Raw genomic sequence first — 27724 nt, 5'->3', positions numbered from 1 at the left:
AATTACAAGTTTCCCGGCATTCCTGTGGAAACTTTCCTAAGCCGAAATGGCATAGAGTGAAGAAGCAATTACCTTTTTTCGTAAAAGCACAAATCATCCTCATATTTCTTTCGGTTAGTGAAAACAGGTACTAATGTAGGTCTTTTGTAAAAGCGAAGTGGCATAAAGAAAAGGGGGGGAGATACCTGTAATATGAAACTTCTTAATGGGATGAAACACCATTAACAAAATTTAAGTCTGCTCATCTTTTGGCAATGAAATAAGTGAAATTAATATAAAAATATTTTGGAAAGGTTTAAGGTCACACTGAGAACTACAGAGAAAACTTTCATCCTAGAAAGCAAAATGGGAGATGTCATTAGTTGCTTTAGTCTACCACGTCTAAAGAGAAATAATTCGGATAATGACCACCCCAACAGGTGCTTAGTTTCAAAACGAATACAAGCAATTTATCATGAAAAACCTACACGTAATAAGCTGTTTTTCTTCTCTGTTCTGCTCCTTTGTCCTACCACGTATAAGTTAACGAAAACTACCCTTTGCAACTCCTCCTAAAAGCAGAGAAGCAAGAAATGGAGTAATAGAAGTAAGCCTGAGAATTCATGGGACCCTAAGAGCCTTTTCTCTTCCTGGTCATGGCCACTTACGTTTCAATATGGAAGACTTGGAAAAAAAGAATCATATCTTGGCTGTTAGTTTCCTTGTCAAAACCCATCAGATAGACAGCTATTAACCAGGCAATTAGCCTAAAGTTCTCAGATAATGATTAAAAAAAAAATACAAACAGACCCCCCCCAAAAAAAACAAAACAAAAACCTTAAATTTTCGTACTGAAATCTTTTATTCTGAATTTGTTGCTGCTTAAAGAAAACAGCTTTGCCCATAATTCATTGTGCCCTGGATTTATGACACCAATTTGTATTTGGCCGATTAGAAACAAGGCCAAACTGCATTCTTCTTAGATCTATTCAGTTGATAAATGGCACTTAACTGATTTCTTTCATATAATCTTTAACAAGAACTCATAAGTCACATTAATTATGCCCCAAGAGATGGGGGACCGATGGTAATTCAGATGGGCACCTCTGAAAAGATTTGTCAGTTTCCTGTCCCATTGTAGCCATATTTTTTGTAAAACCTTAGGGAAAGACTGAAATTCTCCACCAATCTGAGATTGCATGCAAGTTTTTGCAACATTAACTGGAAAAAACAAGATTCCCAACATGGCACCCAACAGGCCTCCAGAGATAAAATCATTGACCAAATGAGCACTGTGAGTCGTCGCTGTAGGCAGGTGCTCCTTGATGGGACCTCGAAGGCCCAAAAAAAGGACATTGCTGAATCCATTATGGAAAAGAACGGGCACCAAGCCTCGATAATACTAATTCCATGGCATTTCAGTGCCTTGAAAGCCTGATAAGTGTTTGTAAATTTGTCATGATGCTTGTGGGCTCAAAGCAATATTTGAACGCTTTCCAATGGACTGAAAATTGCTTCTATTGTCCCTGCAAGTACTGCAGCCATATTAGGGTTGCAAACTCTGGGGTACTGATATGCTTACGGAGAAGGCAAGATAAATCCTCATACAGACCGGCCAGTGTAGTCGTTTTCTGCATTAATGGGGGAAGGATTCCACCATACAAGTTTCTAAATCCATCCCTCCTCAACTGAAGTACTGAATCCCAGATTTTGATTCCATACAGCCGTTGCCGAAAGAGCTGAATGGGAAATGTGATTGCTATATTGTTGAGAGCTACATGGCTGCCACACAAGTAATGCTTCATTTCACTAACATTTGCAATATGAGGTGATATAACTTGCTTTGAAGATGTTAGGATTTGTGGCCTCTTTTCATGAGCTTCTGAATCCATCGTTTTGCTTAAGATCTTCAGGGACTTCCCTGGTGGCACAGTGGTTGGGAGTCCGCCTGCCAATGCAGGGGACACGGGTTCGTGCCCCAGTCTGGGAAGATCCCACGTGCCACGGAGCGGCTGGACCCGTGAGCCGTGGCCAGTGAGCCTGCGCGTCCTGAGCCTGTGCTCCGCAGCAAGAGAGGCCACAGCAGTGAGAGGCCCACGTACCGCAAAAAAAAAAAAAAAAAAAAAAAGATCTTCTTCAGGAAGGATTTTTTTTTAACCTGATACACCATGATCAATTTCTTCCATTGTTACTGCTCTGTTAGGTTCTCTCTTCTGGAGTCAACTTTGATAACTGGATTTCCCATCACCGTGGGCGCCCGTCTCCACGGCCGGTACCCGCCTGCCTGCAGGTTGGCGAGCCCGCAAGCCCACGAGCCAGAGCTGGCGCGGGCGCAGACCTTGATCAACCCCAGAGCTCAGGGCGGAGCATGACACACTCAACGCCTCCGCGCCCCCTCTCCCTAAACCCGAGGAGGGTCAGGTGACACCGGCCAACTCCTGGCAGCGGTTCGGCGCCACAGGGTGGGTGTAGGGTCACCCATCACACCTGTTGTCAGGCTCTAGGGTTCTGCTTGCTTGATATTACACACTTCTAATCAAAGAGAGCTCTAAATTCTATATTTTTCCCCCTGTGCGGTACGTTGGCAACTTACTATCACTGGTAACTTATTTTTTTTATTGAAAAATAAACATTTGTTGCTGTACAATATTGTGTAAGTTAACAGTGTACAATCTGGTGATTCGCAATTTTAAAAAATTATACTCTATTTTAGTTCTAAAATATTGGCTGTATTCCACACGTTGAACAATATATCCATATAGCTTGTTTTATACCTAATAATTTGTACCTCTTAATCCTCTACCCCTATATTGCTCCTCTCCCCTCCCCTCTACCCACTGATAACCACTAGTTTGTTCTACATATCTGTGAGTTGGCTTCTTTTTTTTTATATTCATTAGTTTGTTGTATTTTTTAGATTCCATATATAAGTGATATCATACACTATTTGTCTTTCTCTGTCTAATTTCACTTAGCATAATGCCCTGCAAGTCCATCCATGCTGCAAATGGCAAAATTTCATTCATTTTTATAGCTGAGTAGTATTCTATTGTATTTGTACTTTATGATGATAGCCATTCTGACAGGTGTGAGCTGTTATCTCATTATGGTTTTGATTTGCATTTCCATGATGATTGATGGTGTTGAGCATCTTTTCATGTGCCTATGGGCCATCTGCATTTCCTCCTTGGAAAAATGTCTATTCAGTTCTTCTGCCCAGTTTTTAATTGGGTTGTTTGTTTTTTTGATATTGTGTTGTATGTGCTGTTTTTATATATTGGATAGTAATCCCTTATTGGTCATATCATTTGCAAATATTTTCTTCCATCAGTAGGTTTTCTTTTCATTTTGCAGATGGTTTCCTTTGCTGTGCAAAAGCTTTTAAGTTTAGTTAAGTCCCATTTGTTTATTTTTGCTTTTATTTCCTTTGCCTTAGGAGACAGATCCAAAAACATATTGCTGTGATTTACATCAGAGTGTTCTGTCTATGTTTTCTTCTAGGAGTTTTATAGTATCCTGTCTTACATATAAGTCTTTAATCCATTTTGAGTTTATTTTTGTATATGGTGTTAGACAATGTTCTAAGTTCATTCTTTTACATGTAGCTGTCCAGCATTCCCTGCATCAATTACTGAAGAGACTGTCTTTTCTCCATTGTGTATTCTTGCCTCTTATGTCATAGATTAATTGACCATAAGTATGTGGGTTTATTTCTGGGCTCTCTATCCTGTTCCATTGATCTATATGTTTTTGTGCTGGTACCATACTGTTTTGATGCCTGTAGCTTTGTAGTATAGTCCAAAGTCAGGGAGCATGATTCCTCCAGCTCTGTTCTTCTTTCTCAATACTGTTTTGGCTATTTGGGGTCTTCTGTGTTTGCATACAAATTTTTAAATTATTTGTTCTAGTTCTGTGAAAAATGCCATTGGTATTCTGATAGGAATTGCACTGAATCTGTAGATTGCCTTGGATAGTATGGTCATTTTCACAATATTGATTCTTCCAATCCAAGAACATGGTATATCTTTCCATCTGTTTGTGTCATCTTCAATTTCTTTCATCAGTGTCTTACAGCTTTCTGAGTACAGGTGTTTTGCCTCCATAGGTAGGTTTATTCCTAGGTATTTTATTCTTTTTGATGTGTTGGTAAATGGAATTGTTTCATTAACTTCTCTTCCTGATAGTTCATTGTTAGTGTATAGAAATGCAAGAGATTTCTGTGTATTAATTTTGTCTCCTGCAAAATTTTACAAAATTCATTGAGGAGCTCTAGTAGTTTTCTGGTGGCATCTTTAGGATTTTCTATGTATAGTATCATGTCATCTGCAAACAGTGACAATGGTACTTCTTCCTTTCCAATTTGGATTCTTTTTATTTATTTTTCTTTTCTGATTGCTGTGGATAGGACTTCCAAAACTATGTTGAATAAGAGTGGTGAGAGTGGGCATCCTTATCTTGTTCCTGATCTTAGAGGTAATGCTTTCAGCTTTTCACTGTTGAATATTGTGTTAGCTATGGGCCATATATGGCCTTTATTATGTATTTACCCTCTATGCCCACTTTCTGGAGAGTTTTTATCATAAATGGATATTGAATTTACCAAAAGCTTTTTCTGCATCTATTGAAATGATCATATGGTTTTTATTCAATTTGTTAATGTGGTATACCACACTGATTGATTTACAGATATTGAAAGATCCTTGCATCCCTGGGATAAATTGCACTTGATCAGGGTGTATGATCCTTTAAATACAGTGTTGAATTGGATTCAATTTGTTAGTATTTTGTTGAGGATTTTTGCATCTATGTTCATCAGTGATATAGGCCTATAATTTTCTTTTTTTGTAATAGCTTTGTCTGGTTTTGGTATCAGGGTGGTGCAGGCCTCATACAATGAGTTTGGACATGTTCCTTTCTCTGCAAATTTTTGGAATACTTTGAGAAGGATAGGCATTAACTCTTTTCTAAACATTTAGTAGAATTCACTTGTGAAGCCATCTGGTCCTGGACTTATGTTTGTTAGGAGTTTTTAAATTACTGATTCAATTTCATACTGGTAATTGGTCTGTTCATATTTTCTATTTCTTCCTGGTTCAATCTTGGGAGATTGAACATTTCTAAGAACTTTTCCATTTCTTCTAGGTTGTCCATTTTATTGGTATATGGTTGTTCGTAGTAGTCTCTTATGATCCTTTGTATTTCTGAGGTGTTGGCTGTAACTTCTTTTTCATTTCTGATTTTATTGATTTAGGCCCTCTCCCTTTTTTTCTTGATGAGTCTGGCTAAAGGTTTATCAATCTTGTTTATCTGTTCAAAGAAACAGCTTTCAGTTTCATTGATCTTTTCTATTTGTTTAGTCTCTATCTCATTTACTTCTGCTCTGATCTTTATGATTTATCTCATTCTACTAACTTTGCGTTTTGCTTGTTCTTTCTCTGTTCACTCTAAGTGTAAGGTTAGGTTGTTTATTTGAGACTTTTCTTGTGTTCCTGAGGTAAGTTTGTATTGCTATAAACTTCCCTCCTAGAACTGCTTTTGCTGCATCCCATAGGTTTTGGATCATTGTGTTTTTATTTTCATTTGCCTCTAGGTATTATTTGATTTCCTCTTTGATTTCTTCAGTGATCCATTGGTTGTTTAGTATCATATTGTTTAGCCTCCACGTTTGTGTTTTTTGCAGGTTTTTTGTTTCGTTGGTTTTTGGTTTTGGGTAGTTGATATCTAGTCTCACTGTTGTGGTCAGAGAAGATGTTTGATATAATTTCAACTCTCTAAAATTTACTGAGGCTTGTGATCTATCCTGGAGAATGTTACATGTGCACTTGAAAAGAATATGTATTCTGCTGCTTTGGGATGGAATGCTCTATATATATCAATTGAGTTCGTCTGGTCTAATGTGTCATTTAAGGCCAATGTTTTCTTATTGATTTTCTGTCTGTATGATCTGTCCACTGATGTAAATTGGGTGTTAAAGTCCCCCACTATTACTGTGTTATTGTTGTTGCCTTATGTATTTAGGTGCTCCTATGTTGGGTGCATATATATTTACAATTGTTATATCTTCTTGGATTGATCTCTTGATCGTTATGCAGTGTCCTTCTTGTTACAGTCTTTATTTTAAAGTCTATTTTGTCTGAAATAAGTATTGTTATTCTGGCTTTCTTTTGATTTCCATTTGCATGGAATGTCTTTTTCCATCCCCTCGCTTTCTGTCTGTGTGTGTCTCTAGATCTGAAGTGAATCTCTTCTAGGCAGCATGTATACGGGTCTTGTTTTTGTATCCATTCAGCCACTCTATGTCTTTTGGCTGGAACATTTAGTCTATTTACATTTACGGTAATTATTGATATGTATGTTGTTATTGCCATTTTGTTAATCGTTTTGGATTTGTTTTTGTAGGTCTTTTTTCTTTCTTCTTTTGTTCTCTTGTGATTTGATGACTATATTTAGTGTTATGTTTGGATTACTTTTTCTTTTTTATGTGTATATTGATTATAAATTTTTGGTTTGCAGTTACCATGAGGTTTTTGTATAGCAGTCTATATATAATATATACATGATTATTTTAAGTTGCTGATTTCTTAAGTTCAAATGCACTTTAAAAACCCTTCATTTTTACTCTCCTCCCTTCACAATTACTGTTTTTTGTTTGTTTGTTTGTGGTACACGGGCCTCTCACTGTTGTGGCCCCTCCCATTGCGGAGCACAGGCTCCGGATGTGCAGGCTCAGTGGCCATGGCTCATGGGCCCAGCCGCTCCGCGGCACGTGGGATCCTCCCGGACTGGGACACAAACCCGTGTCCCCCGCATCGGCAGGCGGACTCTCAACAACTGTGCCACCAGGGAAGCCCACAATTACTGTTTTTGATATCACATTTTACATTTAATTGTTTTGTGTATCCCTTAACTGCTTATTGTGGATATAGGTGATTTTACTTTTGTCTTTTAACCTCCCTATTAGTTTTGTGTGTGGATGATTTCCTCCCTTTATGGTATGTTTGCCTTTTTTGGTGAGTTTTTTCGTTTCATAATTTTCTTATTTCTATTTCTGGCCTTTTCTTTTTTACGTAGAGAAGTTCCTTTAACATTTGTTGTAAAACTAGTTTCATGGTGCTGAACTCTTTTAGTTTTGCTTTACTGTAAAGCTTTTCATCACTCCATCAAATCTGAAGGAGAGCCTTGCTGGGTAGAATATTCTTGATTGTAGGTTTTACCCTTTCATCACTTTAAAAACAGTGTGCCACTCCCTTCTGGCCTGCAGAGTTTCTGCTGAAAAATCAGCTGACAGACTTATGGGAGTTCCCTTATATGTTATTTGTTGTTTTTCCCCTGCTACTTTTAATATTTTCTCTTTCTCTTTAATTTTTGTCATTTTAATTACAATGTGTCTTGTTGTGTTCCTCTTTGAGTTAATCCTGTATGGGATTCTCTGTGCTTTCTAGACTTGGGTAACTGTTTCCTTTCCTAGGTTAGGAAGGTTTTCAGCTATTATGTCTTAAAATGTGTTCTCAGCCCCTTTCTCTCCCTCTTCTCCTTCTGGGACCCCTGTAATGTGAATATTAGTGTGCTTGATGTTGTCCCAGAGGTTTCTTTTTTTTTTTTTTCATTTTCATGAAGAACTTTATTTCCAGAGGTTTCTTAAACTGTCCTCCTTTCTTTTCATTCTTTTTTCTTTTTTCTGTTCATCAGCAGTGATTTCCACTACTCTGTCTTGAGCTCACTGATCTGTTCTTCTGTATCATTTAGTCTACTGTTGATTCCTTCTAGTGTATTTTTCATTTCAGTTATTGTATTCTACATCTCTGTTTGGTTGTTCTTTATATTTTCTAACCTTTTGTTTAAAACTTCTAACTTCTCACACTGGGCATCCATTCTTCTCTTGAGTTGTTCGATCATCTTTACAATCATTACTCTGAACTCTTTCTTGGGTAGATTGCCTATCTCCACTTCACTTAGTTCTTCTTCTGGGGTTTTATCTTGTTCCTTTATCTGGAACATGTTCCTCAGCCACCTCATTTTGTCTAAGTTGCTATTTGTACTTTTCTGTATGTAGTAGGTTTAGTAATGTTTCTCATCCTTGGACAAGTGACCTCCTATAGGAGACATCCTATGCATCCCAATGTCACACTCCCCTCTCATCACCCAAGCTATTTGCTCTAGGGATTTCCCCTAAGAGGGATGCATGGGTCCTTCTGTTGTGGTGGGCTGACTATGTGGGTGGTCTTGTAGTCTTGGTTTGCCCCTAGCCCAGTTGGTTGTCAGGCCCTGCCTTGTGCAGACACTGCTGGCTGCTGTTTAGCAGGGCTTGGTCACGAAGCGGATGACTGCAGAGCCCTAGGTGGGGCCCAGGGCTAGTTCTGGCTCACTGGAGGGCAGAGTCAGGGACCAGAAGACTCTAGGCCTGTTGCCCTCCCACTGGTGGGTGAGCCAGCACCTGAGGTTACTGCCAGACTATTGGCAGGCAGAGCCAAGTCCTGAGTCTGGCTGCAGAACTCAGGGATCTCAGAGCTGGTGTCATATCAGTTTTTTGTTTTTTGGGTTTTTTTGCGGTACACGGGCCTCTCGCTGTTGTGGCCTCTCCCGTTGCGGAGCACAGGCTCCGGACGCGCAGGCTCAGCGGCCATGGCTCACGGGCCCAGCCGCTCCGCAGCATATGGGATCTTCCCTGACCGGGGCATGAACCCATGTCCCCTGCATCAGCAGGTGGACTCTCAACCACTGAGCCACCAGGAAAGCCTTGTCATATCAGTTTTGGTGAGGGGGCTGGTTCCTGACCCAGTTGGGCATGGGGTCTGGGGTGTCCTGAAGGTTGTGTTAGCCTCCTAGTGAACTGGGCTGGGGCCCAGGTGGTCCTAGGGTAGGGTCTGGCCTGCTGTGGGCTGGCTGGGTCCGCAGGCTGGGATTGTGGTTTTCTTGTATCTGGTGCCTGCCCACTGGTGGGTGAGGCTAGTCTGGAGGCTTGTGCAGGCTTCCTGGAGGGCAGGGCAGGTGCCAGCCCACTGGTGGGTGGAGCTGGGCCTTGGCCTTCTAGCTGGCAGGGCCATGTCTAGAGGTGGCTGTGGGCTAAGGAAGATTTAGGGCAGTGTTTCTGCTGATGGGTGGGACTGTGTCCCCACCCAGTTAGTTGTTTGGCCTGAGGTATCCCAGCACTGGCGACTATAGGCTGTTGGGGGAGCCAGGTCTTGGGCTAATGAGCTAGAGTGAAGATCCCAAGATGGTAGCCACCAGCTCCCAAATATGGCTGCCACCAGTGTCTATGTCCCCAGAATGAGTCACAGCCACTCCCTGCCTCTCCAGGAGGCTCTCTAAGACCAGCAGGTAGGTCTGGCCCAGGCTTCTATCAAATTACTGCTTTTCCCCTAGGTCCCAGCGTGTATAGGATTTTGTGTGCGCCCTTTAAGAATGAAGTCTTCCCCCAGTGCTTTTGGACTCCTGAAATTAAGCCCCACTGGCCTTCAAAGCTGAATGCTCTGGGGGCTTGTCTTCCCCATTGCAGGACCCCTGGGCTGGCTCCCCAGACCTGGGGCTCAGAACTCCCACTCTTGTGGGGGAACCTCTGCAATATAACTATTCTCCATTTGTGGGCCACCAACCTGGGGGTATGGGACTTGATTATATCGCAAGTCTGCTCCTCTTACCCATCTGGTTGTGGTTCCTTCTTTATGTCTTTAGTTGTTGAAGATCTTTTCTGGTAGGTTCTGGTCTATTTCATCGATGGTTATTTTGCAGATAGTTGTGATTTTGTTGTGCTCGTGAGAGGAGGTGAGCTCAGGGTCTTTCTACTCTGCCTTCTTAGCCAATCTCCTCCTAAATTCTATATTTCTTGACTTCAGTCTCAGCAGCATAAAAATTTTTTTCTGGAAGAAGTATAATTACAATAAATTGCCTCTGATACCGATGTTGATGCCCAGCTTTGCAGCTTTAGAACGTGTTTTATTAGCTCATCCATGAATTAATATGTTTCCCATGCATTGCATTCACACAAGACTGGTTTGTAAGCCATCAAGCTAATTTATTAATGTTAAAAGAAGATAAAATATTTGTAGTAAACCATGATCGTGGCCTTGATATTAGAACTCTTAGATCTGGAGAAGCCAAATTAGAGAGCAATACTGCAAGGTAAGCCTGATGACAAAAGAAAGGAGGGTGAGGGAATTTTCTGGATCTCTGTGATGCCATAAGCAGGTGTGGGAAGTTTCTGTAGAGGAAAGGGAGCCGAGGTTCTGTAATCTTCTCTCTGGCAAGTGGAGATAGGACAGCTGCTGACAGGGCACTGACTCAGCCTTAGTAATAACACTGCTTCTCCCCTTCTGCTGTATGGTAGCCATTTAATAAGAATTTTTATCTTGTTGCACTTATTTGTTCAATAAACATTTATGAAGTGTGAGCATGGTAATTGCACTGGGTATTAGGACTACAATGCTGAGTAAGGCATGAACCTGCTCTTCACTTGCAGTGATAATGTAAAATATATAGAAAATTGGCTAGATTATATCTCTAGAAGACTCCACTATCTGTTTTCTTTCTTTTTCTTTTTTTTTTTTTTTTGCAGTACGCGGGCCTCTCACTGTTGTGGCCTCTCCCGTTGCGGAGCACAGGCTCCGGACGTGCAGGCTCAGCGGCCATGGCTCACGGGCCCAGCCGCTCCGCGGCATGTGGGATCTTCCTGGACTGGGGCACGACCCCGTGTCCCCTGCATCGGCAGGCGGACTCTCAACCACTGCGCCACCAGGGAAGCCCTATCTGCTTTCTTTACTTCACCCTCCAGGGACCCCACACGGATGATCATGCCAACTGGTCCTACCACACATTCTTGGATTTAGATGCCATTGGGCTCCCAATGGTCGTCAGAAATTTATTTACCCATGTCTGATGGACTCTGTATCTCATTCCCCAGCAGCTACTTCAATCCTTTCCCTTATTCTCAAAACGCAACACCTGCCCCATCCTGGTGTCTGGCGACCTCACTTTCCATTCTCTTGAGAAGTGTGAGTTGCCCACTGAGAATGCCTTCCCTTCCTGCCTCTATGCATCAAAATGTCTGTGTATCCACCCTTCCCATTTCATCCCTCTCCCCTGTGTTGAGGAAAGACATATACCTCCTTTCTTCTGAGGTTCCTCCTCTACTTCAGTCCCATCCTTTTTGCAACTTTTTGCAGACTTGATCCATCAACCACTCCTTCTAACCTCCATCTTCAGTCTACACTTATCCCTGGTTCCTTCTCCTCAGTCTACAAACATTCCCATCTCCCCCACCCCAAGAAAGAAAATGCTTCCCTCAATCCTACTACTCCTTAGCATTACCAGTCTTGCTTCTCCTCAAATGATTTTAAGTGGTATACACTTACAAGCCCCCAATATTTCAGTCAGTAGTATCCATGGGGTCTTCTTCCTTTCAATGTTTCTTCATTCTCTTGCCCTTCCCAACCACTACTCCTTCTTCCCCCGAGGGTCTCTACCTTCTCTCTTGAAATAGTTTCCTTTGCTGGGCATCTCAAACCTCACGACTCCCTAATCATCTTTGTGCCGTCACCTCTCACATTAGGATCACTAGACCTCACCTCTCTCTCTAGCTGCTGACCTACATTGCCAGTGCACATTTCTACTTGAATGGCTTGCCAAGCACCTTAAACTCAATCCAAGCCAATTCATCATTGTCCCACCAAACCAGTTCTTCCTGCTGCTTTCTTTACCGTGGTTTGACACCGTCGTCCTTCCAAGCACACTTTCTTTCCCTTGTTGTTCATATTTGAGCAGTTTTTAAGACCTGTAAATGCTGCCTCAATCATAACTCTTTATACACTGTCATTGCTCTCAGATCCCAGTGTCAACACCCTTGTTCAGTCCATCATAGTGTCTCATTACTTAAATAGCATCCTAGTTAGTCTCCCTCACTCCAGTCTCTTCCCTTTAAGATGCCCATTCCTCCAAAGATATGGAGTTAGTCTTTTAAATCAAGGCAGAATCATGTCACTTCCTGGTCCAAAAAATATCAGTGGGTCCCTATTGTCCACCAAGTGAAGGATAAACTCCATGGTATGGAATCCAAGTCCTTCCTAATATGGCTTCAAATACTTTCTGACCTTACCTCACTCTAACTTCTATACCCTATTTTCCATTCAAAACTGACTACTTACTGGGCTCCAAACCTTTGCTTATACTGTGTCCTACCTCAAATGTCTTATCGTTTTATCCTATCAAGCCCATCAAAATCTTAATCATCATTCATAACCCAATTAAACAATGGCAGAGGACCCAAACAGACATTCTTCCAAGAAGACATACAAATGGTCAATAAGTGTGTGAAAAGATTAATCATCAGGGAAATGCAAGTCAAAACCACAGTGAAATATTACCTCACACCTGTTAGAATTACTATTATCAAAAAGAGAAGGGAGGGGCTTCCCTGGTGGTGCAGTGGTTAAGAATCTGCCTGCCAATGCAGGGGACGTGGGTTCGAGCCCTGGTCCGGAAAGATCCCACATGCTGTGGAGCAACTAAGCCCGTGCCCCACAACTGCTGAGCCTGCGCTGTAGAGACCACGAGCCACAACTACTGAAGCCCATGTGCTTAGAGCCTGTGCTCCGCAACAAGAGAAGCCACCGCAGTGAGAAGCCCACGCACTGCAACAAAGAGTAGCCCCTGCTCACCACAGCTAGAGAAAGCCCTCATGCAGCAACGAAGACCCAACACAGCCAAAAATAAAGAAATAAAATAATTTTTTTTAAAAAAAGGCAAATAAAAAAAAGGCAAGGGGGCTTCCCTGGTGGCGCAGTGGTTGAGAGTCCGCCTGCCGATGCAGGGGACACGGGTTCGTGCCGTGGTCCGGGAAGATCCCACATGCCGTGGAGCGGCTGGGCCCGTGAGCCATGGCCGCTGAGCCTGCGCGTCCGGAGCCTGTGCTCCGCAGCAGGAGAGGCCCGCATACCGCCAAAAAAAAAAAAAAAAAAAAAAAAAAGCAAGGGAATTCCATGGTGGTCCAGTGGTTAGGACTCTGCACTTCCACTGCAGGGGGCACGTGTTCAGTCCCTGGTGGGGGAACTAAGATCCTGCATGCCACAGGGTGAGGCAAAAAGAAAAAAAAAAGGCAAGAGATAAGTGATGGGAAGGATGTGGAGAAAAGAGAACTCTGTTGGTGGGAATGTAAATTGGTACAGCCACTATGGAAAATATTATGGAGGTTCCTCAAAAAACTGAAAATAGAACTCTCATACAATCTAGCAATCCCCTTTCTGGTTATATACCCAAAGGAAATGAAATCCATATTTTGAAGAGATAGCTTCGTCACATTCAACACTATTCACAGTAGCTAAGATATGGATACAACCTAAGAGTCTGTCAATAGATGAATGGATAAAGAATATATGTAGTTCATCCATAAAAAAGAAGAAAATCTTGCTATTTGTAACAACATAGATGAAGCTGGAGGACATTATGATAAGTAAAATAAACCAGGTACTGAAAGACAAACTATATGGTATCACTTATATTTGAAATGTAAAAAAGTTGAACTCATGCAAGCAGAGAGGAGTATGGTGGTTGCTAGGGGCTGAGGGGTGGGGGAATAGGGATATGTTGGTCAAAGAGTACAAACTCTCAGTTATAAGGTAAATAAGTTCTGGGGATCTAATATACAACATGGTGAAAATAGTTAATAATACTGTATTGTATACTTGAAAATTGCTTTTAAAATGGTACTTGGGGCTTCCCTGGTGGCACAGTGGTTAGGAATCCACCTGCCAGTGCTGGGGACACGGGTTCGAGCCCTGATCTGGGAAGATCCCACATGCTGCGGAGCAGCTAAGCCTGTGCGCCGCAGCTACTGAGCCCACGTGCCACAACTACTGAAGCCCACGCACCTTCAGCCTGTGCTCCACAGCAAGAGAAGCCACTGCAATGAGAAGCCTGTGCACCACAACAAAGAGTAGCTCTCGCTCACCACAACTAGAGAAAAGCCCACGTGCAGCAATGAGGACCCAATGCAGCCAAAAATAAAAATAAATAAATTTATATTAAAAAATAATAAGATAGTAATAAAATGGTACTAAATAGTAATAAATAATATAGTAATAAATAATAGTAGTAATAAATACTATTGCTACTAAATAGTAATAAAATGTGAGATGACTGATGTTCTAACTTGACCATGGTAATTATTTCACAATGTATATCGAATCATCATGCTATACACCTTATGTATATCAATTTTGACTTGTCAGTTATGCCTCAATAAAGCTGGAAAAATTATTTTTCTCCCTAAACATTTTTTTCACCATCATTCAAATTTTAGTTCATATTCACTGCTTCCTTGAAGCATTGCCAGATTTTTCCATTAGGAAGCTCTCTTCTTGTTTGGAGCTTCTCTGGAACCTATTACAATTTACCTAGTAACAAGACATAGAACAATGTGCATCTTACCTCTGCTCCTCAATTGTAAGTAAGCTTATGTCCGACCTATCTTTGCATCTCCCCATACAGTGCCTCATACAAAGTATGGTTCCCATCACCAAGCACACTGCTCAGTTCAGCTGAATTTTTTCTTTTTATATCAAGACTTTTTTTTTTTGGACTGCGTTGGCCTTCATTGCTGCACGCAGGGTTTCTCTAGTCGTGGAGAGTGAGGGCTACTCTTCGTCGTGGTGCATGGGCTTCTCATTGTGGAGGCTTCTCTTGTTGCTGAGCATGGGCTCTAGGGTGCTTAGGCTTCAGTAGTTGTGGTTTGAAAGTTCAGTAGTTGTGGCTCATGGGCTCTAGAGCACAGGCTCGGTAGTTGTGGTGCACGGGCTTAGTTGCTCCGCAACACGCGGGATCTTCCCGGACCAGGGATCGAACCCGCATGCCCTGCATTGGCAGGCAGATTCTTAACGACTGCGCCACCAGGGAAGTCCCAAGACTTTTTGGTAAAGGGAACAGTAGATTGATTTACCCTCTGGAAGAAGTCCCTTGTCCTGTGGCAGACCATCAACAAACAGCTCACTGACTGGCACCAGACCACAGACCACACTTCTGGTAGTACTGTCCTGGGTCACAGTACCTTCCAATACATATTTTAAATGAATAAGCACTCTGGTCATTGGGCAGTGTTACTCTTCTCTATTAAAAGTCATTACCAGTAATCTTATTGACTAACGAAATACTTTTCACTTAGTGTCACCTGCTAGTTCCTATCTATCTGTATTAGTTTCCTGTAATTTTTTTCATTGCTTCTTGATATAGAGTCTTTCACTTTGGCAAGTTAACATGAAGATAAGTATATCAAATATAATACACAGAGAAAGAAAACTTCTGGATTAGCAGATTAAGGACCTCTGCAAACCGACATCTCCACAAGAGCAATAAAAACACTGCCAGAAAATGGTCAAAATCAACTTTTCAGACCTGTGGAATTTAACCAAAGGCTTGCAACAATCCAAGAAACATTAATTCAAGAAAAATGGCTGAATCTCGGTGAGAACAGCAAGCTTTGTGGTGTTTTCACTGCCCTTCCTCCACCCACCTCTTTCCAGCTCCACAGCAGCCTTTAAAACCAACAGCCTTGCAGTTGTGTTAACCATGAAAACCAGTAGTCTGGCAACCAACCCAGTCTATCATAATGGGCTTAGAGCCCACGATAATGCCCCATTCCCAGAGAACTGCATTATTTGACCTGTCTGGAAGTTCCCTGGAAACACTCACAAGAGTTTATCTTTATTTGATCTAATTCAGAGCTTGTTCGGTGAGAATAGCCTTTCCCCAGGGGCATTTATTGAAAATAACCTGCAATTTTTAAATTTGTCAGCTGCCTAAAGCAGTACTAATAGCTGGGGCAAATGAGAAGCTGACCAAAAAACTTGAAAAGCTGAATAATGAAATGTCCATAGGGACTTTGAAAACCTCCAAAATATTCTTGGGAATCTAAAGGCATAGGCCTCTGCAGAACTGTGTGCATGCTCAGGAAAGACTGAGAAGGCCCTCATCTCTCACCTATGATAACCTTGAAGCTCTGCACAACCCAGAAGGGAAAATTAAGGCAGAATTGTAAACGGCCTTCTGGAACATTGAAAACATGCCCTGATGTGCACACAGAGCCCTTAAGGAAAGCTAGGAGACTTAATGGATCAAGGCACTTAAGAAAATCTCAGACCAGTCATCAACAGACCAAGGATTCCATATTCAGAAAAACTATACTTCAAAAAAATGTAGGAGCAATTAAGACATTCCCAGATAAACAAACAAGAAATTAGGAGAATGCATTTTTCAGCAAACCTGCTTTACAAGAAATCTGAAGCGGGTCCTTTAGACTGAAATGAAAGAACACTTTTGTTTTAAACTTCTCAATAAGTTTTTTTTTTTAAGTATTTATTTATTTATTTATTTATGGCTGTGTTGGCTCCTCGTTTCTGTGCGAGGGCTTTCTCTAGTTGCGGCAAGTGGGGGCCACTCCTCATTGCAGTGCGCGGGCCTCTCACTATCACGGCCTCTCCGGTTGCGGAGCACAGGCTCTGGACGCGCAGGCTCAGCAGCCATGGCTCACGGGCCCAGCCGCTCCGTGGCATGTGGGATCCACCCGGACCGGGGCACGAACCTGTGTCCCCTGCATCAGCAGGCGGACTCTCAACCACTGCGCCACCAGGGAAGCCCCTCTCAATAAGTTTAAGTAGCTTAAACTTAATTGAAATCATATAAAGTATGGTCCCCACACACAATGGAATTAAATTAGAAATTGTAACAGAAATAAATTTGGGGGCTTCCCTGGTGGCACAGTGGTTAAGAATCCGCCTGCCAACACAGGGTACACGGGTTCAAGCCCTGGTCCGGGAAGATCCCACATGCCGCGGGGCAACTAAGTCCATGTGCCACAACTACTGAGCCTGCGCTCTAGAGCCCGCGAGCCACAACTACTGAGCCAACGTGCTGCAACTACTGAAGCCCATGCGCCTAGAGCCCGTGCTCCACAACAAGAGAAGCCACTGCAATGAGAAGCCCGCACACCGCAACAAAGAGTAGCCCCCGCTCGCCACAACCAGAGAAAGCCCATGCGCAGCAACAAAGACCCAACGCAGCCAAAATAAATAAATTAATTAATTTAAAAAACACCTGTTGTTTGAATTTAAAAAAAAAAGTAAATGTGGGAAATTCACAAATATGTGGAAATTAGGCAACTCACTTCTAAATAACCTATGGGTCAAAGAATAAAAGAACAAGGAAAAACTAGGAAATACTTTGAAATGAATGAAAATGAAAAATAAAACATACTCAAACTTACAGGATGCAGGTAGAGCAGTGCCTAGAGGGAAATTTATAGCTGTAAGTGCCTTTATTAAAAAAGAAGAATGATCTCAAATCAATAACCTAAACTTTCACCTTAAGAAACTAGAAAAAATGAGCAAACTAAACCCAAAGCAACCAGAAAGTAGTATGTAATGGACCTTAGAGCAGAAATAAATGAGATATAGAAAAAATAATAGAGAAAATCAATGCAACCAAAAATTGGCTTTTTGAAAAGACAAACAAAATTGACAAACCTTCAGTTAGACTGACAAAAGAACTCAAATTACTAAATCAGGAATGAGAGGGGACATTATTGCTGACCTTACAGAAATAAAAGGAATTATAAGAGAATATTATGAACAATTATATGTCAACATAGATAACTAAATGAAACAGAAAAATTCTTAGAAAGACAAATATGACAGTTATCAACAAAATGGTGCTATATTTATTTGCCTGTCCAAAAATACATATTTCCAAAGACAAACTGAAAATTAAGGAAGGAGATAGAACATTTTGAATATTGGTGAATGAGTCTGTCATATGCCTTCTTTTATTTCTTTATTTTGTTCTTAGGTTCCCCTCTAAACATACAAGTGATTATCTAAATAGGATTAATGAAAGAGAGTTGAAGAACCTTGCCTCTTCTTTTAAATGTCCTCAGAAGGACCCCTCATTATATAAGTATAAATGAATAAATGTACTATTTGTTTCCAGAAGAGCAGTGCAACCCACAAGCTTGAGGAAATGGAAGACTTTCTCACCATGGTGAACTATGACATTGCATAACAGGCTCTGCTAACACAAGCTGTAATTACTGGATGACCCAGTACTAGGTATGCACTTAAGAACTTATAAATTACAGCCTGCACCAGCAGGCAGAGCCTTACACACACCCTGTTTATGAGCTTTTAGCAACCATTTACAAATCTGTGTATTTATTAAGTTTGTGGGGTGCTGTAGCCTGCTTTTTTCAGTAGGATAAAAAAGGTTTATACAATTGTTTGGTAAATATCCAACCTCATAATTTTTCATCATCTGGTAAACTGTTTCATATACTGGTGCTAAATTTTCAGATGGTAGTAAGGCAAAGTTTCCATTGATCCATTTAGGAATATTTATTAGAGAATCTTTTTTTTTAATTTATTGAAGTATAGTTTGAAAGCAGGAGCCACTAGGTACATAAAATTCCTGAGAACTAAGATGTTTGGTACTTGACAAAGAACCTTGATTGAGCAAATGTCAGAAAAGACTTTTTAAGACCCCGTGTGAGTCATTAAGACACAGTTGTGTTTGGAGCCCATCAACAAATACCAAATACCATGTTCTTGCTGGACACAATAGCAATGTCTCAGGAAATCTATTTGTATTCACCTGGTCCTACACAGCCCAATAAAATAGCCACTAGCCACATTTAGCTACTGAGCACTTGAAATGTAGCTAGTCCTAATTAAGATGGGGTAGACGTATAAAACACACACCGTATTCCAAAGACTTAGTACCAAAAAGATGTAAACAATCTCAGTTATTTTAATATTGATTATATGTTGAAATATTGTGAGTGTATTAGGCTGAGTAAAATATATTATTAAAATTAATTTCACCTGTTCCTTTTTACTTTTTTAATAATTTTTAATTAATTAATTAATTAATTTTTGCTGTGTTGGGTCTTCGTTTCTGTGCGAGGGCTTTCTCTAGTTGTGGCAAGCGGGGGCCACTCTTCATCGTGGTGCGCGGGCCTCTCACTATCGCGGCCTCTCTTGTTGTGGAGCACAGGCTCCAGACGCGCAGGCTCAGTAGTTGTGGCTCACGGGCCTAGTTGCTCCGTGGCATGTGGGATCCTCCCAGACCAGGGCTCGAACCCGTGTCCCCTGCATTAGCAGGCAGATTCTCAACCACTGCGCCACCAGGGAAGCCCCCCCTTTTTACTTTTTAAATGTGGCTACTAAAAAAATTCAAATTTACGTGCGTGGCTCACACTGCATTTTTTTTCTGGACAGTGAAGACCTAATGTGTTACAGACAACTTGACATATCCAAAGGGAGAAGGCTGAAATTAACATCACAGATAGCAGGAACCCCAGAAATGCCTGGAGAAATCTTCCTGAAAATTCATCACAGAAATCTTTTGGAGAATGGAGCCAGATTTTATCCAGCATCTCTTTTTTTTTTTTTTTGTGGTATGCGGGCCTCTCACCGTTGCGGCCTCTCCCGTTGTGGAGCAACAGGCTCCGGACACGCAGGCTCAGCGGCCATGGCTCACGGGCCCAGCCACTTTGCGGCATGTGGGATCCTCCCAGACCGGGGCACGAACCCACGTCCCCTGCATCGGAAGGCGGACTCTCAACCACTGCGCCACCAGGGAAGCCCTATCCATCATCTCTTAATGCTGGCAGCGTTCAGAAGACTGAAGAGGTAGTTAGTAGGTTAAAAAACAAACACACAAACAAACAAACCAGGCTACTGTATAAAGGATGCGCCAGGCCTGGATCTAATTATAATTTGAGTCAGTCCCTGGAAAGGATGTTTGATAATGTTCTAGTTAATGGCCTAATGACCAACTTTGCCAGATTACCCCCCTCGATGCTTCAGTGCCATATTTATGGGCTTTTTCATTTCATTCAATCACTTATTTCAAATAGTGATTGACAAGTGGAGAAAGACCCCAAGGCACCCCTGACCCATATGAGAGCCATTCCGGAGCCACTGTGGCTTAGATTTAGACTCAGAGGAGCCTAGAGAGATCTCTTCTTCTCAGGAGCCACCTGGGATTTTCTGCTTTGAATAGCATCCCATAGAAGTTCACCCTGGGGCAGGCGCCACCCTGTGCTATACAGCAAGTTCTCATTAGTTATCTATATTATACCTAGTATCAATAGTGTCTATATGTCAATCCCAATCTCCCAATTCATCCCCCACCCCCGTAAGTGATGCTTTAGTCGCAGAACCTAATTTCATAATTTCAAATTGGCAATATCTATTCTGAAATACTAGTTTGTTTGTTCTCCTCTCTATGACCCCATCACCCCACACCCTCCTCAGCTCAAACAGGTCCAGGGCTTGGTTTTCCTTTGCCTCAGAAAGCTTTGCAGAACAGACAACAGAAGCTGTTCTAAGGCTCTTCCACCCTTTGAAGCGGTCCTCACCAGTGTCACACCAAGAGTGGTCCTCTGAGGTGCTGTGTGCTTGTTAGAAATGTGAATCCATGGGTCCCACCTGGTCTCTGGAATCAGGATCTTTGAGGGTGAGACCCAGGAAATTCTTGCAACAGCTTCCTCAGGCGATGAGCACACACAGTACGGTGAGAGAGACACCGGTTAGAGGAAGTTTCCAGAGGCAGAGGGGAGGAAGGAGGAAGGGACGGAACAGCCTCCAGGGCTGGACCCAGGAAGATGTTGAGACCTTAGGTGAGGTGGCCTCGGGTTCCCTGCCGGCCAAGCCTCCCTGCCCGCCGTGATAGGCGGGAGGTGGTGTGTGAACGGACTTCAAGGCACCAGCAGAGACCTTGACAGTGAGGGTCAATGTGACCACAGTGGACTTGCTCATCAGGGCTCCTCCTCAGCCTGCAGCCCTGGATTCTGGACCCCATTGGAGCCCGCTGCATTTTGCTGGGCGCCTGTGCAGATGGAGACACCCATCCTGGGACCGAGCCCACAGGCTGATTGATGGCTGTGACTCACTTTGGAAAACTGCGCTTTGGTTCCGGGAGCCACATCTCCTACCTAGAGTCCAACCTGAAAGCAGAGCTGGGGTTTGGGGAGGAAGTGGGGAAAGCGACGAGGAAGGGGCGGGGCCACCTCTGTGTTCCTGCCCCATAACTGGTCCTTCTGACGAGGCTCAAAATTTCCCTCTCGAGGGTCTCCAACCACAGGGCTGGCTTGGGACTTCCCACTAACAAGAGAGAACGCCCAAAATAGCGGCCACAGACTCAGATACTTTCGGGGTGGGCCAAGTAACAGGGGTGGCGAGGTTGAAAATGTGAAGTCACGTTATAATTTGAGAGTGCAGAGAAAATGCAAGGCTTAGGTTGCTCGCCCTGAAGCCCTGAGATGAGCTTTTATTTTTTCTCTCTCTCTCTTTTCTCTTTTGGTCCCTTCACCCATATGGAGGTTTATCTGCAGGATAAATACCTAGAAGCGGTACTGAGTGAATGCTGAGTAGGTACATTTATAATTTGTTTAAAATTTTTATTTAACCTTTTGACTCCTTCACTCATCTTTCCCACCCCTGACTGCCACTTCTCCCCAACCCTGCAGCCGCAGTCTATCTGTTCTCTATATCTATGAGCTTGGTTTTTTTGTTTGTTTGTTTGTTTTTAGATTCCACATATAGGAGAGGTCATACAAGAAAGGCGTTTTTCTCTGTCTGCCTTATCTCACTTAGCATAATGCCCTCAAGGTCCATCAATGTTGCTGCAAATGGCAAGATTTCATTTTTTATGGCTAAATAATATTCCATCGTGTATGTACACCACGACTTCTTTATCCATTCATCTATCAATGGACACTTAGTTTGTCTCTATAGCCCAGCTATGGTGAATAGTGCTGCAATGAACATAGGAGTGCTTGTATGTTTTCAAATTAGTATTTTTGTTTTATTTGGGTAAATACCCAGAAGTGGAATTGCTGGATCATATGGTAGCTTTATTTTTAATTTTTTGAGGAACCTCCATACAGTTTTCCATAGTGGCTACACCAATTTACATTCCCACCAACAGTGCACAAGGGTTTCCTTTTCTCCATATCCTCACCAAAACTTGTTATTTGTTGTCTTTTTGGTAATAGCTATTCTAACAGGTGTGAGGTGATATTTCATTGTGATTTTGATTTGCATTTCCCAGATAAGTAGTGATGTTGAGCATATTTTCATGTACGTGTTGGCCGTCTATATGTCTTCTTTGGGAAAATGTCTGTTCAGAACTTCTGAATTTTTTCTTAATCCAATTGTTTTTCTATTGAGCTGTATACATTCTTTATATATAGTGGATATTAAACTTATCAGATATATGATTTGCAAATACTTTCTCCCATTCCATAGGTTGCTTTTTCATTTTGTTGATGGTTTCCTTTGCTGGGTACAGCTTTTTAGTCTGATGTAATCGTACTTGTTTAATTTTTGCTTTTGTGGCTTTTACTTTTGGTATCAGAGTCGAAAAAATCACCAAGACCTATGTAAAAGAGCTTACCACTTATGTTTTCTTCTAGGATTTTTAAGGTTTCAGGTCTTACGTTCAAGTCTTTAACCCATCTTGAATTAATTTTTGTGTATGGTATAAGATAGTGGTCCAGTTTCACTGTTTTGCATGTGGCTGTCCAGTTCTCCCAACGCCATTTATTGAAGAAGCTGTCCTTTCCCCCATTGTATATTCTTGCCTTCTTTGTTGCACATTAATTAACCATAAGTGTGTGGGTTTGTTTCTGGGCTCTCTATTCTGTTCCACTGAACCATGTGTTTTAGTGCCAGTACCATACCATTACTGTATCTTTGTAATATAGTCTGAAGTCAGGGAGCAGGATACCTCCAGCTTTTTTCTTCTTTCTCAGTATTGTTTTGGCTATTTGTCTTTTGTGATTCCATACAACTTTTGTTCTAGTTCTGTGAAAAATGTCATTGGTATTTTGATAGGGATTGCATTGAATGTGTAGATTGCTTTGGGTAGTATGGCCATTTTAGCAATATTAATTCTTCCAATCCATGAGCATGGATATCATTCCTTTTTTGTGTGTCTTCTTCAATTTCTTTCCTTAATGTCTTCTAGCTTTCAATATATAGATCTTTCACCTCCTTGCTTAAATTTACTCCTAGGAATTGTATTCTGTTTGATGCAATTGTAAATGGATTTTTTTTCTTAAAGATCATTATTAATTTTTAGAAATGCACAGCTTTTTTGTGCATTTATTTTGTATCCCACAACATTACTGAATCCATTTATTTGTTGTAAGTTTTTTGACGGATGGAGTCTTTAGGGTTTTCTATGAAAGAGAAGATATTACAACTGATACCACAGAAATACAAAGGATCATAAGAGACTACCAGGAACAGTCATACACCAACAATTGAACAACCTAGAAGAAATGAATGCATTCCTAAAAACATATGACCTACCAAGAGTGAATCATGAAGAAATAAAAAATCCGAACAGACCAATTCCTACCAAGGAGATTGAATCAGTAATCAAACCTCTCGCAACAAACAAAAGTCCAGGGCCAGTCAGTTTCACTGGTGAATTCTATCCAACACTCAAAGAAGAATTAATACCAATCCTTCTCAAACTCTTCCAAAAAATAGAAGAGAAGGGAACTCTTCCAAACTCATTTACAAGGCCAGCATTATCCTGATACCAAAACCACACAAGGACTCCATTAAGAAAAAAGAAAATTACAGGTCAATAACCCTGATGAACATAAATGCAAAACTCCTCAACAAACATTAGCAAACCAGGGGCTTCCCTGGTGGCGCAGTGGTTAAGAATCCGTCTGCCAATGCAGGGGATACGGGTTCGAGCCCTGGTCAGGGAAGATCCCACATGCCATGGAGCAACTAAGCCCGTGCGCCACAACTACTGAGCCCGTGTGCCCAGAGCCCGTGTTCCGCAACAAGAGAAGCCACCGCAGTGAGAAGCCCGCGCACCTCAACAAAGAGTAGCCCTGACTCGCTGCAACTAGAGAAAGTCCACGCACAGCAACGAAGACCCAATGCAGCCAAAAAAAAAAAAAAAATTAGCAAACCAAATTCAACAATACATTAAAGGATCAAGTGGCATTTATTCCAGGGATGCAAGGCTGTTTTAACGTCCACAAATCAGTCAATGTGATACACCGCATTAACAAAATGAAGCATAAAAATCATATAATCATCTTAAGAGATGCAGAAATGGCTTTTGACAAAATTCAACATTCATTTATGATAAAAACTCTCAACAAAACAGGCATAGAGGGAACATAACTTAACACAGTGAAGGCCATATATGGCAAGCCCACAGCTAACGTCATACTGAAAGGTGAAAAGCTGAAAGCTTTACCTCTAAAATCAGGAACAAGACAAGGATGCCCACTCTTGCCACTTTTACCCAACATAGTATTAGAAGTCCTAGCTAGAGCAATTAGACAAGCAATTGTTTAATTAGACCACCACCTAAAAGAACAGAGAACTGAAGAATTCTTGCATATCTGAGATTGTAAAATTGTAAACTGAGATACTTCCCCACTACATGTATTATAAAGTCAAAAAATGAGAAAAAGAACCATCTCAATGAATACAAAATTCTTTAATGGGGGTAATGATTGACACTTTCTGTCTTTTATCAACCTCACCCTCTAAGGTATTTCTTTATTAGGGATTCTTTTGCACACTTTGAACAAGAAAATCTTCAATCACACTGACAGGTAGTACTAGGTTCATTTATACAGTGTTATTTGAGTGGGACCTATGCAGAATTACAACTTTCCTGATTAATACTATTTTGAAAAAGTTAAAATATCTGTAGAGGTGAAAAAATCTTTATCCAGATACAGGCCGAAAAAAAAAAAGGGCTATCTAGGTAACACAACTAAAGTCTCTGGTATAAATAAAGTTAACTTTGGTATATTACACACTTAAATAAGTGTTTCTTAATTACAACTTTGAAGTTGGAACTCTATTAATATTACAGCTAACATGGGGGCTCTTGGAAAGGATGTCATATAGTATAAGGATAATGCTACCGCTTATCATTTCCCAAGGGGCAAGGTCAAAATCCAGGTACCAGAAAAAACTGTTTTATGACATTAGGGCAGTGGTCCTCAAATGTGCGTGTGCATCAGTCACCTGGAGGGCTTATCCAAACAGACAGTTGGGTCCTCTTTGCTCACTGCCCTCCACTCCCCAGTTTAGGATTCAGTAGGTGGAGCCCAAGACTTTGCATTTCTAACAAATTCTCAGGTGATGCCAATAATGCTGGTCCAAGGACCACCTTTGAGAACCACTAGAACCAACTGTGGCTACCCTCTGTTGCTTGCCTTGACCTATGTACTTGCAAAGAGGAAGTACATGCCCCCCTCAAAGGTCTTCTGAGCTCAAGTCAGGGTTGAACCATTGCCCAGCTGCTTTCAAACTAGAACTGACTGCACATTACAGTCATCTAGGGACCTTTTGGTAAGCTAAGGATGCCTTGGCCCCATTTCTGGAGAATCTGATTTAACTGGGCTGGGCTGGGACCTGGATAAAAGCTTGTTGGAGCTTCAATTATCATTTTAAGGCAGTGGCTCAATGCTGGGTATTTGCAACACCTGAGATTTTTTTAAACGATTACCTCGGCCTGGCTCCACACCCAATGATCAGAATCTCCAAGGAAAGTGGGCCTGGAGTTTTGTTTTTGTTTTTAATTAATAGCACTTGTATGTTTACAGAAAAATTAAACAGAAGGTCCAAAGAGTTCCCATATCCTCGCTCCCCCATCCTGCACCATTCCCCTAGTAGTAATACCTTGCATCGGTGTGGTATATTCGTTACAACTGATGATTGATGAATACTGATACATTATTATTAACTAAAGTCATTAGTGTACATTAGGGTTCACTCTGTGTTGTACATTCTATGGTTTTGCCAATTGTGTAATGTCACATATCCGTCATTGCAGTATCACATACAATGGTTTCAGCTCTGGTATTTTAAAGTTTTTTAATTTTTGTTTATTTATTTAGGCTGTACCAGATTTTAGTTGTGGCATGCATGTGGGATCTAGTTTCCTGACCAGGGATCGAACCCGGGCCCCCTGCACTGGGAGCATGGACTCTTACCCACTGGACCACCAGGGAAGTCCCAGTATTTTTAAAAAAAAAAACACCCCAGGAGATTCATAGGTATAGCCAAGCTGAGAACGACTCACTTAACCAGGAATCAGGAACAAAATAACTGAGAACTTTCTCATGATCGTTATTTTTTTTAATTCCTCATCTGATTCTCAGTAATGATCAACAGCAAAATAAAAAGGGAGCAGGGTGTTAATTTGAATAAAAAGCAGTAAAAAGCTGCATACCCAAACACAACCATTCTGATATTATTTACCTGTCATATTGGCAAAGTTCAAAAAGTGTGCTAACACACTATATCGAAGGGTACTCCCAGACACTGCTAGTGGAACGGAGTTTGGTAAAACCTCTGTGGAGGAGCATTTTGGTAATATCTACCAAAATTGCAAATGTACTGACCTTTGCACTCACCAATTCTACTTCTAGAAATCTATCCTATAGATAAATGTGCAAACTGGCATATGTGCAAAATTGTTTGTAATGACAAGATTGATAATAACCTAAATGTCCAATGCTGCCAGTGGTTGCAAGTTTGGACGGGGCTGGGGGTTAGGGGCTGGGGGTGGGAACTAGCTGAGGCCTGAAGCTGGTAGAGAGCAAATTAAAACCAAGAAGCTGGGGTGGGTCTAAGGGCTCAACAGCTGCAAGCCTGTTCCTATTAGTCTGTGAACTCCTCTGAGCAACAAACCTGTAAGTAATCATAAGAGTTTTAACTCAAACAGTACAAAAGAGCTATTTTGCTTATTTAACAAACATGGATTACACACATGACGCTGTGTTAGCTGAGGCAGGCTCATGAAACTAGCAAAGACACAATCCTGGCTCTCAGGAAACTCGCAGTATTATAAGAAGACAAAAAACTATTTGGAAAGCGGTATTGCTGGTACAACATTAATGCGTAAGCAAAACATACACAAGCAGCAGGGAAATGAGGGGCACCCAAGTTTGCTTTTAGGAACCAGGGAAGGTTCCACAGAAGAAATAGCTTTTGAGTTAAACCTTGAAGGCGAAGATAGCATTTGCCAGGCAAGAGCCAGGAGCAGGAGAATCTCAGGAAGAAGGAAATCAATGCACAAGACATAGCATGAAAGGGCAAACACCTGTTCTGGGAACTGCTTGTAGAGCATATCATGCCCTAGCCTGCCATGACCACCATAACTTATCTCCTTTATTCTAGGCTTGGGACAAGGGGAAGGCCTCAAGCCTTGGGATCCTTTCAGCCTTTTCAAATTAGTTTCCTAATGCAAAAGGGAGAGGAGATCCAACTTCAGGGAGAACTCACGGGCTGTGGGCTGCATTTTGGAGCCGAGCTTTAAAATGCAGTCCAAGAAAGACTTATAACAAAGAAGACACAGAATAGGGTGTCAGGCCCAACAAAACGCCTGGTGTGAGTGACAGCAACCTACTTCCTGCAGAGAAGGTTCTTGTGCAAAGAAGGAAGATGAATCACTCAGAAATCAGTGTTCTAAACTTCTTTTCCTGTAGCAGTAAGGCTTCCTTTCCAAGGCAGTTTCATGTGGACTGTCACCCAGTTTTTATTTCCAAACAATACATTTTCTCTTTTTATATGTTTATTGCTGTACCATTCCAATGCTCATCTATACAAGTAGTTAGATGCACTCAGTTCAATGTTACAGACTATACACAAAATACCAAAATCAATTAGCGTTACAAAATCGGTAACAAAAAGTATCTGGAAAATCTGTG

The 27724-nt window shown here is 41.6% G+C and overlaps 1 pseudogene across 1 annotated transcript; it reads right to left on the bottom strand.

The window, feature by feature from the left end:
• Positions 1-1000: 1000 nt before the first annotated feature.
• LOC308627664 (mitochondrial nicotinamide adenine dinucleotide transporter SLC25A51-like) lies at positions 1001-1883 on the bottom strand (annotated as a pseudogene). Its single transcript has one exon. The product of its transcript is annotated as a mitochondrial nicotinamide adenine dinucleotide transporter SLC25A51-like (transcript).
• Between the last annotated feature and the right edge of the window lie 25841 nt (positions 1884-27724).

This window comes from Mesoplodon bidens (assembly GCF_964165515.1).
Source record: "Mesoplodon bidens genome assembly, chromosome: 14".
In the NCBI taxonomy this organism is placed as follows: Eukaryota; Metazoa; Chordata; class Mammalia; order Artiodactyla; family Ziphiidae; genus Mesoplodon; species Mesoplodon bidens.
Note: the sequence above shows the minus strand (reverse complement) of the source record. Positions and strands in the feature narration are given on the sequence as shown.